This window comes from Lissotriton vulgaris, chromosome 5 (assembly GCF_964263255.1).
Source record: "Lissotriton vulgaris chromosome 5, aLisVul1.2, whole genome shotgun sequence".
Taxonomy (NCBI): domain Eukaryota; kingdom Metazoa; phylum Chordata; class Amphibia; order Caudata; family Salamandridae; genus Lissotriton; species Lissotriton vulgaris.
In genome coordinates, this window is record NC_141693.1 from 982,088,357 (window position 1) to 982,101,400 (window position 13,044).

The 13,044-nt window shown below is 49.6% G+C and overlaps 1 protein-coding gene across 1 annotated transcript in view; it reads left to right on the plus strand.

Moving 5' to 3' along the window:
• UROS (uroporphyrinogen III synthase) overlaps window positions 1-13,044 on the plus strand; it is a 516,510-nt gene that overhangs the window by 6,760 nt on the left and 496,706 nt on the right. The window contains exon 2 of the mRNA XM_086922572.1: window positions 11,907-12,026. The gene's annotated coding sequence lies outside the window, so the exon portion shown is untranslated. The remainder of the gene's footprint in view (window positions 1-11,906; window positions 12,027-13,044) is intronic.

The following is a 13,044-nucleotide window of genomic DNA, read 5'->3' on the forward strand; positions in this document are numbered from 1 at the left end:
GTGAACCATTTATGTGCGTCATTAGGGCGTGAGCGAGAAAAGTTCACGCAAGGTGCATGAATATCCGCTGCCGTTTGAATCCAATGAGAAAAGGTCTCCTCCATGACATCAATATCTTTGGTCAGTGAGGGCAGGGTGGTGGCCAAGGTGTCAAGAAAAGCTGGTGTGTCAATACCCGTCCATTTCCTAGTTTTCCCACCAGTCTGAAATAACTGTTTCATGCTCGTATCGACAGTGATTGTAAAATGAATAAAATAGTGATCAGACCAGACACAAGGCTTTATAGAAGGTGTAGTTAGTGATGTGTTATAGGACCATATTTGATCTAGACTATGGCCTTTCTCATGGGTAGATGAGTGAATATGTTGAGTTAAATTAAGGTCAGAGAGTAGGTCCTTCAGTTCTGCAGCCTGTGGGTCTGCCTCAATATCATCAAACCAGAGGTTAAAGTCCCCAATTAGGACAACTTTAGAGTAGTTTGTTACAAGAGGGGCCATTTGTTCGGCCAGTGATACTAGGAAGCTGGGCATAGATTGCGGGGGGCCGATAAATCAAAACTACTAATATTGCTCCGCTGTCGGTGTCAGTCTTTAAAACAATATTCTCAGTGGAGGTCAAAACAAGAGAGGGGAGTGTTGTAAATTTATGTGTGTTTTGGATGATAACAGCCACTCCTCCACCCTTTTTTCCAGCAGATCTATTAACAGTCAGGATGTAATAGTCAGGTGGGAGGGAGGCTAGGATATCTGGCAGTGAATCCTGGGTGAGCCAGGTTTCAGATAGAAACACAATATCAGGTTTCTCAGATGTTAGTAATAAAAAGATATCAACTTGATGTTTAGCCATAGAGCGTGTATTAAGGTAGATACAACGAAGTTTGACCGGGGGTTTTTGGGGTAGCTGACTAAAAGTATGTGAATGCTGAATAGGAGTAAATTGGAAGCAGAGTATTTAGTTTTAGAGAGACCGTATAAAGAGGTTCGTTTTAATACGTGCAAGGGTAGGGTGGGGCAGAGGTGTTCGGGAGGCCTTAGTGTAAGTAAATCGTCTATAGTATAAGTAAAAATTTGAGCATTAAGGTTGGCCGCGGACGGGCGCAGACGGGCTTACCTTAGGCGCACCTTCGGCGCGCCATCGTCGCGCCCGCTGCGCTCCCGGATACACATAGTACCTTGTTAACCGTTTGAATCAGAAACATTTTAGTTTATCCTGCAAGTTATGCAAGAGATGGGGATTATTTGGTTAATGCAGAAAATCTGTTATTACGCAGAAAACAAAGGCATGCAAATGAACGGATTTGGAGTGGCCACAATATGTTTATATTTTGATGGTTCAGCTGAAAACACACTAAGAATGTTTTTGTTGAATGTGAGTTCAGTTTGAAATATCTAAAAACTTTATATGCTGTGCAACGCTTGGAGCACATTACTGGCCCTTACTTATTGCACACATTCCCACACCTGCACCCAGCTCCCATCGCAGCGCACTTGCAGTCATGCCCTCCCTGCCTCCACACTAATGTCGCTGTTGCATGGCTATGTCTTGTCTAGCCTAAGATCCAAGTGCTCCTCTCGATTAAAACCACTTGTTTTTCTTTTCTAAGGATGAAATAATTGTATTTTCATTTTGCATGTATTACAAATAATCATAACAAAAACATTCTGAGCTGACGTTAATAGAATTAAATAGAAATACTGTGAAATCGAACCATATACATATCCTTAGAACTCAAATATATGACATTTCAAATATACATGTCAAATAATGTAGAAGCACTTAATTTACAGCCATCATCCATCCTCTATGGGGAAAAAGTAACTCAGTCTTGGGCTGCCAGTCTTTCCCGTTCTGATAGTAATTCCTCAGCTTTCAGTTTATTTACCCTGTTAACACGATACACCCTGTTAAACCGGCTGAAACTAGGGTGGAGCACTCCTCTGGCCTCATGGCCACCCTCTGCCTTTTCAGACGTAGGTCAGACCACCCATCTCCTTTCCCATTCTGCCTCCCAAGGGCATGTTGGGAGCAGGCGCGGTGCGTCCATTGGGGCGTAGGGGCGTAGCCCCACTAAAATTATTTTTATTTTAGTAAAATAAAAATTGATCGCGAGCGTTACAGGAGACACCTGACTTTTCCGGAGTGCGCTGGGGGAAGGGTGGGGGGGGGGGGGGGGGGTGCTAGGCCTGCTGCAGCTTGAGTGACAGTCCACTCAGCTGCAGCAGTACTGCACAAGTGAATTTCAGGCTAGCATCTAGCGCAAGCATGCACAGATGCAGCCCCTGCTGAAGTTCCCCTTAGAGAGAGTACCAGGGGGCGGGCCGCAGCCCCCAGGGTTTCAAAGGGAGAAAGGGCGAGCAGTCTGGTGCCCCCCTAGCCGCCAGGATTGGCTGGTCCAGTGCAGGACAGTCCCCCCTAGCCGCCAGGATTGGCTGGTCCAGTGCAGGCCAATCACTGTCTGACTTTGACTCCCGCCGCTTTGACGTGTAGCCTGGCGTGCGCTGGCAGCAGCAGACCGTGTGTGACTCCCCCCGCCTCACCGTCACCGGCGTCACAGTACAGTACAGGTAAGGAAAGTTTACATTTTGTCTCTTTCCATGCTGTGCTAATGTTGTGTACTGTGTAAATTAAATACTTCATCTGCCAGCCTCAGCCTGGGGTTTCAGGACAAACACCCGTGGCCCGTTCACACCACAGGCCGGTAAGGAAGTCTCGGCGATCAGACTGCCTGACTGTGACAGTGTTCCAGAGTAAGTGTGGCAGGGTATGCTCAGACATGAGTCCCTTGCTCACTTTGCCTCTGGATTCAAGCAAGCCGGGCTGTAGACGGCTGGAATGCCAGAAACCGGTCCTCGGAAGCTTGTTTCCGGTCCAGGGAAGGCATGGCTTGGCAGTTCGGGCTGGACTGTTCCCATGAGGCACAGGGTCAGACTGATTTGTATATAGCCATGTCTGAACTGGGGTGGCAGAGTGGGCTAAAGAACGGTGATGGATCAAACCCAGATCTTTTGACTGGTTGTGAGTGTTTGATTGGTTCAGATGCTCCATCCATCACCACCCCCTTTTGTACCGCTTTTGGCCGCCATAAGTGTGGCAGGGTATGCTCAGACGTGAGTCCCTTGCTCACTTTGCCACTGGATTCAAGCAAGCCGGGCTGAAGACGGCTGGAATGCCAGAAACCGGTCCTCGGAAGCTTGTTTCCGGTCCAGGGTAGGCATGGCTTGGCAGTTCGGCCGGACTGTTCCCATGAGGCGCAGGGTCAGACTGATTTGTATATAGCCATGTCTGAACTGGGGTGGCAGAGTGGGCTAAAGAACGGTGATGGATCAAACCCAGATCTTTTGACTGGGTGTGAGTGTTTGATTGGTTCAGATGCTCCGTCCATCACCGCCCCCTTTTGTACCGCTTTTGGCTGCCATAAGTGTGGCAGGGTATGCTCAGACGTGAGTCCCTTGCTCACTTTGCCACTGGATTCAAGCAAGCCGGGCTGAAGACGGCTGGAATGCCAGAAACCGGTCCTCGGAAGCTTGTTTCCGGTCCAGGGAAGGCATGGCTTGGCAGTTCGGGCTGGACTGTTTCCATGAGGCACAGGGTCAGACTGATTTGTATATAGCCATGTCTGAACTGGGGTGGCAGAGTGGGCTAAAGAACAGTGATGGATCAAACCCAGATCTTTTGACTGGGTGTGAGTGTTTGATTGGTTCAGATGCTCCATCCATCACCACCCCCTTTTGTACCGCTTTTGGCCGCCATAAGTGTGGCAGGGTATGCTCAGACGTGAGTCCCTTGCTCACTTTGCCACTGGATTCAAGCAAGCCGGGCTGAAGACGGCTGGAATGCCAGAAACCGGTCCTCGGAAGCTTGTTTCCGGTCCAGGGTAGGCATGGCTTGGCAGTTCGGCCGGACTGTTCCCATGAGGCGCAGGGTCAGACTGATTTGTATATAGCCATGTCTGAACTGGGGTGGCAGAGTGGGCTAAAGAACGGTGATGGATCAAACCCAGATCTTTTGACTGGGTGTGAGTGTTTGATTGGTTCAGATGCTCCGTCCATCACCGCCCCCTTTTGTACCGCTTTTGGCTGCCATAAGTGTGGCAGGGTATGCTCAGACGTGAGTCCCTTGCTCACTTTGCCACTGGATTCAAGCAAGCCGGGCTGAAGACGGCTGGAATGCCAGAAACCGGTCCTCGGAAGCTTGTTTCCGGTCCAGGGAAGGCATGGCTTGGCAGTTCGGGCTGGACTGTTTCCATGAGGCACAGGGTCAGACTGATTTGTATATAGCCATGTCTGAACTGGGGTGGCAGAGTGGGCTAAAGAACAGTGATGGATCAAACCCAGATCTTTTGACTGGGTGTGAGTGTTTGATTGGTTCAGATGCTCCGTCCATCACCACCCCCTTTTGTACCGCTTTTGGCCGCCATAAGTGTGACAGGGTATGCTCAGAGGTGAGTCCCTTGCTCACTTTGCCACTGGATTCAAGCAAGCGGGGCTGAAGACGGCTGGAATGCCAGAAACCGGTCCTCGGAAGCTTTTTTCCGGTCCAGGGAAGGCATGGCTTGGCAGTGCGGGCTGGACTGTTCCCATGAGGCACAGGGTCAGGCTGATTTGTATATAGCCATGTCTGAACTGGGGTGGCAGAGTGGGCTAAAGAACGGTGATGGATCAAACCCAGATCTTTTGACTGGGTGTGAGTGTTTGATTGGTTCAGATGCTCCGTCCATCACCACCCCCTTTTGTACCGCTTTTGGCCGCCATAAGTGTGGCAGGGTATGCTCAGACGTGAGTCCCTTGCTCCCTTTGCCACTGGATTCAAGCAAGCCGGGCTGAAGACGGCTGGAATGCCAGAAACCGGTCCTCAGAATCTTGTTTCCGGTCCAGGGAAGGCATGGCTTGGCAGTTCGGGCTGGACTGTTCCCATGAGGCACAGGGTCAGACTGATTTGTATATAGCCATGTCTGAACTGGGGTGGCAGAGTGGGCTAAAGAACGGTGATGGATCAAACCCAGATCTTTTGACTGGGTGTGAGTGTTTGATTGGTTCAGATGCTCCGTCCATCACCACCCCCTTTTGTACCGCTTTTGGCCGCCATAAGTGTGGCAGGGTATGCTCAGACGTGAGTCCCTTGCTCACTTTGCCACTGGATTCAAGCAAGCCGGGCTGAAGACGGCTGGAATGCCAGAAACCGGTCCTCGGAAGCTTTTTTCCGGTCCAGGGAAGGCATGGCTTGGCAGTTCGGGCTGGACTGTTCCCATGAGGCACAGGGTCAGACTGATTTGTATATAGCCATGTCTGAACTGGGGTGGCAGAGTGGGCTAAAGAACGGTGATGGATCAAACCCAGATCTTTTGACTGGGTGTGAGTGTTTGATTGGTTCAGATGCTCCGTCCATCACCATCCCCTTTTGTAAATTATAGAAACAGGCAATTGTTCACTTGACTCGTTCCACAGGTAATCTGCGGCCGGCTTGTAATGAAAATGTGGCTGCGGAGGCCAGGGGTCAAGGCAGCCTTGCATGCTGTTATAATTGAAGTGCGTGACTGGCAGCGAGCAGCCTGTGCTGAACGGGCGAGGTAGAGGATGACACACTTTAAGACGTCAATGTACGTTGAGGCTGTTGCTTTGCCCACAGCAGTGCCCTTGCCAGAGAGGCCTTATTGCCATCGCGATTGTCAGGCAGTCTGTCCCTCTACAGTTTGAGTTAAATTATTTATTACAGTGAAAACATCGAGTCACTTAAAAGCCAAAATGACTAATCTAATCTCTAATACAGTATTTGCGATAAAGTAGTATGTATTTACTTTATATTTTCATTAAAAAATAAAACAAAATGAACCTTCACATTTTATTGTTGATTAACCAAGACCCTAAGTGTTCAACACCTGGTCACGGCTAGAAAACAGTTTTTTTATCTGTCTGTCAGATTGTGGAGACGAGGGAAGAATGTGCGGAGGGTCATGCTTTCATGGCCTCTCGGCTTTTCAGAGATGGTTGTTTCTGTGGTTAAAGCCCCTTCCTCTTTCATTGGCTTGGGATGCATAACTTGTTGGAGTGGCCAAGATTACTTGGTGGTCTATAATTTCTTTAATAGTGACTGATGTTTGATTTAAGGCTGGCCACCAAACTCTGAAGTGCCTGCTAAAAGATGTTAGGATTCTATGGCAGGACCGGAGGCTTCTGATTATGCTTTCTCATTTCTTTACTGCACAAACAGCAGCCAATGAAAGTAGTACTACAATAAGTAAAAAACAACATTTCCCATGAAGCTTTGAACCACGCCTCCAATAACAGTAACCAATCACAGTGGTAACAAGCATACAAAGTACAGAGACACTAATCTGGCCTCCTCTTTCTTTGCTGCTCCGCAGCCCAAATAAGTGCTCCTTACTTTATATGCTTGTTTCACTGTACATTATAGCCGCCCCAGGCGCATGTTTTTCATTGTACATTCATGATTTAACATTGCTGTTAACGCTTACTGTTTTTGCTGTGCTCTGTTAAAGCTGTTGCCCGATAATCTTGCTGCGCTGTGGCGCCTTGTTGTTGCCGCCGCGGGCGGCGTTCTCTCTCCCCCCCCCCTTCTGATACCGGAGCGGTGCTGCTCTTGCCCGCTCCGTTTCCCGTGGTTTAGATTCAGCGCGTGTTGCGCTAGTAGGCTCTCCCCTGCTCCCCCTCGTCGCTGCTCGCGGCTGTGCCCGCAGGTGATCGCGGTCGCGATCCGGAGGGACTTTGCACCCCCCCTCGGGGAAGGAGGCGCTTGCGGGCGCCCGGCTGGGCCCAGCGTGCGTCTTCAGGGCTCGTGCACGCCTGGTGTGCGCGCGCAGCCCTTGGTGCCGATCGAACACTCTAGCCCCGGCTGAAAGGGGCCTCCACGCAGTGGGCCAGGAGCCGAGGGGCCGTTTTCGACCTTAATAGAGCAGCTTTTTTCACCAAATTGTCAATCGGAGACCTGATAAGTTAACCCCTGCCTTCCCAGTGACTGTGGAAGCGGGGTAATTTTTGGCAACCCCTTTCTACCTGATTTGGGGTTTATTTTCCCTCTATTATTCCTAGAACTGGACTCTATACTTGGCTATTCTTGGTATTTCCGGCTCCTGCGCCTGGCACTTCCCCAAATTGACGCCCCTGCCTGGGCTGGTAATTCTGCTTCCCTCTGGGGATTGTATAGTGGGACTTAGAAGTCTCTTGTGAAGATGGCAGATACTGAGTACTGCGAAGAGGAGGGTGCTGAGTGTGACTACCAGGGCAATGACGAATATTACGAGGAGGAATCTATGGAGGATATAATTGATAAGAAGCTTGACGCTAAGCTTGATAAGGCCCTATCCTCAGCCCTGCTTCCACTGGCCAAGAAACTGGAACTGCTAGTCCCTGGTAAGCCAACCCCTCTCCCTGCCCTGGATCATTCACGTCCCCCTCTCCGTAAGAAGGTAGCTCTTGACCCGTCCTGGCCCCATGCCCAGTCCTATGATAAACTTTATAGATCAAAGGAAGCTTCCACTGGTGACAAGGCCTAACCGTCCCGCCCCCCCCCCCACCCCTCCCCCCTCTTAAAGACACCACCACTGACACGGATACGGTCTCAGATTCCTCCGATGCTGCGCCCCGCAAGCATTCTAAAAAGCGCAAGCATGCCTCCCCTGCTGTCAATCCCTCGCCCTTCTCCTTTGACCCAACGGACATCATACATCCTAGGTCCTCTTATTGGGTCCCCCCCCAGCGGTGGCGGAATATCTGGAAGCTCACCTCCGTAAAGGCTTTGATAAAGAGGTGAGAGCTCGCCTTAAGTCTGAGTGTCCCCGCCCCGATCTGGCCCACAAGGTGGCTGTTACCCCAGACATTGACCCCTCCATGTCTACTTTCCTCAAAAAATACAAAAAAGATCCAAAAAAAGGAATTAATCGCGCCCTCAAGGCCTTTGGCCAAGGTACTGGAGTTGGCCCTCCAGGCTCAGGAAACAGGTGATGCTATCCATCCTGAAGTCCTTGCGGGTTGGGCGCAGCGAGCCATTTGCATGTTGGGAAACGCCAACTGCGCTCTAGCTTCTAGCTCCGGATTGACCCCCAATTGGTTGAACTGGCTTCATCAGAGCCGGGTCCCCTGGCGGAAGGACAGTTGTTTGGGGACAACTTTGTCAAAGACATTGCTAAATTTGTCAATACCTTTGCATCATTGGATAAATCTCAAGCCTCCTTGAAGAGAGTATTGCACCAGATCTCTAATAGGGCCGGTCGTGGCAGGGGACGCTCGACCGTCCGCTACTCGAATACCAGTCCTCAACGAGGTTACGCCCCTAGGCGGGGCAGAGGGTACACACAGGAACCAGACCAGGCTGGCTTCTACCCGTCAAGATCCCGCGGCTTCAGAGGTCGCTATAATCGAGGGGTCAACCGAGGCTACAAAAATTTCGATAATCAATCCTCCGGTAAGTCAAATGTGTCCCCTGGCCCCTTTAGGGGGCAGACTGCGTTGCTTTGTAAAGAATTGGATGTGCCTCACTTCAGATGCTTGGCTACTGCAGACCGTTCAGGGCTATCACATAGAGATGTTGGATTGCCCCCTTCAACCCTTCCCCCCTCAGCCTCTCCTTTTTTCCCGTCTAGAGCAGAGTTTTATCGACTCAGAACTGGAAGAGTTGTTACAAAAGAAGGCTATTGCTGTCGGACCCTTCTTCAGCAACGTCTTCCTGGTACAGAAGAAGGGTGGCGGCCAGCGCTTAGTTTTGAACCTAAGAGACTTCAATCCCTATGTCATTTATCGCCACTTCAAGATGGAGGGTATCCACCTTTTACGGGACCTCCTGTTGGAGAACAACTGGATGGTCCGTCTAGACCGATAAGATGCCTATCTGACAGTCCCCATCTGCCCCTCTCATCAAAAATTCTTACAGTTTCCTTGGAAAGGGCGATGGTATCGCTACAAGGTGCTTCCCTTCGGCCTGTCTTCAGCCCCTTGGGTATTCACCAAGATTCTCAAACCTGTGGTCTCGCGTCTGCGAGAGATGGGAGTGCGTCTCATTGTGTACCTGGACGACATGCTCATCCTAGCCCAAGATCGGTCCCTTCTTCTCACTCACTTGGAGTGGACGACGTCCCTGCTTCAGAATCTGGGATTCGTCATTAACACCAAGAAATCGGTGATGATACCGAATCAGCAGATGGAAATCCTAGGTTTCCTGATAAGACTCTGTTGCGGCTCAATTGCTACTTCCCCATCACAAGATCAAGTCCATCAAAAGGGAGATTACATCCACCTTGGCCAAGGAGAAGATCTCCTTGCGGGTATTGGCGAGGATTGTGGGCCTCCTGGCCTCGTCGATCCAAGCCATATTCCCCGGCCCCTTACACTACAGGGCCCTTCAGAGATTGAAAATCGTTTATCTTCAGAGGAACTTTCACTACGATCATCTCATTCCTCTCTCCACGGAGGCCCGGGAGGAACTCCAGTGGTGGCTGGAACACATGTCAGCCTGGAATGGCCGAGCCATCTTCGGCGCAGCCCCGGATGTGGTAGTCGAATCGGACGCCAGTCAATGGGGCTGGGGCGCTCGCTGTGGAGATTATACCACAGGAGGACGATGGTCAGCAGACGAACTTACACTACACATAAACTGTCTAGAGTTGTTAGCAGGGTCTTTTGCCATCAGGTCTGTCTCACCACTGAAGAGCAATTGTTGCATTCTCCTTCGAATGGACAATGTCTCAGCGGTGAGATACATCAACCGCTTGGGAGGGACAAAGTCCCGGATGCTGGTCCACATTGCGAAGGAATTTTGGCACTTCTGCGTGGATCGCAAGATCTCTGTGATGGCGGAATACCTTCCGGGGAAGTTCAATCAGGTGGCGGATTGGAACTCCCGTTTTCTCCGAGACTTCAGCGACTGGAGACTTCACCCATCGCTGTTCTCGCAGACCATGACTATGCGAGGCCCCTGTCAAGTAGACCTCTTTGCATCTCACCTCAATGCCCATCTTCCCCTCTTTTACAGTTGGAGACCGGACCCGATGGACATGGGACGGACGCGTTCCTTCACCATTGGGGGCAACAGAGGAATTATGCTTTTCCTCCGTTTGCGCTGATCCCGAGAGTAGGGGCGTTGGTGCGCTGGCAGAGAACGACAATAGTGTTGGTGACTCCGTTCTGGCCGACTCAGTCGTGGTTTCCCACACTGTTGGAGTTATCTGTGGATCTCCCCTTCCAGCTCCCAGTCTTCCCGACGCTTCTGCAGGACCCAGTGGGAGCGTGCCATCTCTTAATCCTGCAGAATCAGTTGACTTTAATGGTGTGGACGCTCTCAGGCGACATGAACACCTTGCAGGCCTTTCGCGAGAAGCTTCCGGCTTTATGCAACAAGCGTGGGCTCCTTCCACCCGAAAACGATACTCTGCTTCTTGGAAGAAGTGGGTGGGTTGGTGCCTTTCAAAACAGGTGGATCCCGTGGGATCAAATGTAACTGAAATACAAAATTTTCTATCTGAACGTGCGGCCCTGGCCTGGCTTACAGGTCGGTTAATAATTTCAAGTCTGCAATTTCTGCTGGTCACGACCACATCGAGGGTAAGCCTGTTGGGATGCATCCCTTGGTTTGTAAGTTGCTTAAAGGTGTGCGTGTGGCCAATCCTCCTCGGCCCAGGTATTACACAATGTGGGATGTTACAAAGGTACTTAATTTGTTGGAAACCTGGCCCAATAATGGTGATTTGTCGTTGAAACAGCTCTCTGCCAAGCTCACTATGCTTTTGTGTCTCATTTCATGTCGCAGAGTTTCTGATGTTAGGGCTCTCGATTTGGCTGGTAGGATGTTTTCTCCTCAAGGTGTATCATTTGTTATTACAAGACTTACTAAGACCATGTCACGCTCAGTGGAGTATTCTGCTTTTCCACATAACAGGAAGCTATGTGTGTTACAATGCCTCAAGTGTTATGAAGACCGTACTCTTGCACATAGGGTTGATCCTTTAGGCCAATTGCTGATCGCTGTTCAAAAACCCTTCAAACCGGTGGCTGCCGCTACTTTGGCCAGATGGGTGAGATGGATCATGTCGGAGGCTGGCATTGATACATCTACTTATGGGGCTCATTCAGCTAGAGGTGCGATGGCTTCTAAAGCCTACTTATTGGGTTCCCGTTTGGAAGATATCTTGAAAGCTGCTGACTGGTCTTCGGATTCAATGTTTTACAATAAACCTATTCCTCATGTTTCTGATGCTGTGATTGATGAGCTTTGATTGATGAGCTTTGAACCAGCATAATCAGAAGCCTCCGGTCCTGCCATAGAATGCAAAATTTTCTAGCTATCGCGACAAGAATTTTAGATTCTATTAAGAACACGAAGGCGAGGATTATCCCACCCGTTGGGACAGTTAGATAACTGTAAGTTGTTTGAAATGAGGATGCCTAACAACTTTGTACCCCCCCCCCTTTGAGACATAGGGTTTGTGGCTTCTTTTCTCACACTTCCTTTTCTGTTTCAGGAAACGAGTCCAACAAGAGTTAATTGCCTTCTGTGGATGGTGCTGCTGCTCTTCCCTAGTGGAGGATGATCCTTCGTGTTATGGATGTTTTTCTCCGTTGAGAAGTACAAAGGAACTGTTCTCTCCGTTGAGAGTTAAGGACTTGTTCTCTGTGACTAGACTGTTCGCGCAAAGAAAGAGGAGGCCAGATTAGTGTCTCTGTACTATGTATGCTTGTTACCACTGTGATTGGTTACTGTTATTGGAGGCGTGGTTCAAAGCCTCATGGGAAATGTTGTTTTTTACTTATTGTAGTACTACTTTCATTGTCTGCTGTTTGTGCAGTAAAGAAATGAGAAAGCATAATCCTCGCCTCCGTGTCCTTAATAGAATCTAAAATTCTTGTCGCGATAGCTAGAAAATTTTGTATTCACTGTTACATGTTTTTTCTAACTCCTAGGACTGAGGTTCTAAGCTGTGACTTCCTCCATTGGGACTTGTGACCTCAATTTTGCACAGTTACCTGCCACAAATGCAACAAGCCAGAAAAGCTTCCCATGGTGCTGCTGTTGTCGTCTCTGTGAGTACTTTTTGTGTTTCTCTTTTTTATGGGATATACATGCAAAAATGCATTATAATGTAAATGTAAATGTACATGTATTTATATAGCGCAAATCACTGACCGAGGTCGGTATCTAAGCGCTTGCTTAGGGAACCCGTCCTGGTATTCCCCTGTGAGATAACCCCGGCAGGGTATCCACAATGTGAAAGCCAGGCATCCCGCCGCGAGGGGCCGTTGTGGAGATTAAGCAAGCTATTGCCCAGAGTCGCAGAGTGTGAACCCGTGAGTCGAGAAGGCACCTGAGCGAGAATTATCGAGTCCGTGGAATTTTTTAGCCCAAGACCCGCCGAGACGGGGAATTGAACCCTGGTCCAGGGCCGATCTCAGCTTCCGGGTCTGCCGTCTCTAACCCCTGAGCCACACTTCTCCTGGGTCTGTATAACAATTTCACCTCTTCACAGCGCTGTGATAATATTATAATGTGCTTGCAGACTACAAAGTACAAATATAGTCCTGCATAACAGTTCCTGGGGTCTTTGCCCATAGAGGTGTCCATAGTGGTAGCAGTGTGCACTTCCATTCTGACTGAAATAAGGCTTTGGCGGTGAGAGGGGGGCAGTGATGTTTCATGCTAACTGAACAAAGTATACCACTGAAAGAGCCTTAAGAGCAGTAACTATAACAATAACAATGCCAAGTCCCCCGCTATATTAATAACTAACCTGTACCGAATAGCGCTCTCTGAGAGGACGGCGGAGTACACGAAACCGAGGCTTGCGTGGCAGCTAGATTTACAAACGGAGATCCGGGAGGTGGTGTGGTAGTATTGTTGCACAAGTGCTAGGAAGATATCACTAAACGGCCGTCATAGATTACTCCACTTTAAATACCTGAATAGGTTTTATTATACCCACGAAAGGTTATACAGATATAAGCTGCAAGATAGTCCGAATTGTGAGAGATGCGGGCCCAGATTGCCGATTTCTTACATGTGGCCTGGTCCTGCCCGGCTGTCCTCACTTTCTGGCACACAGTG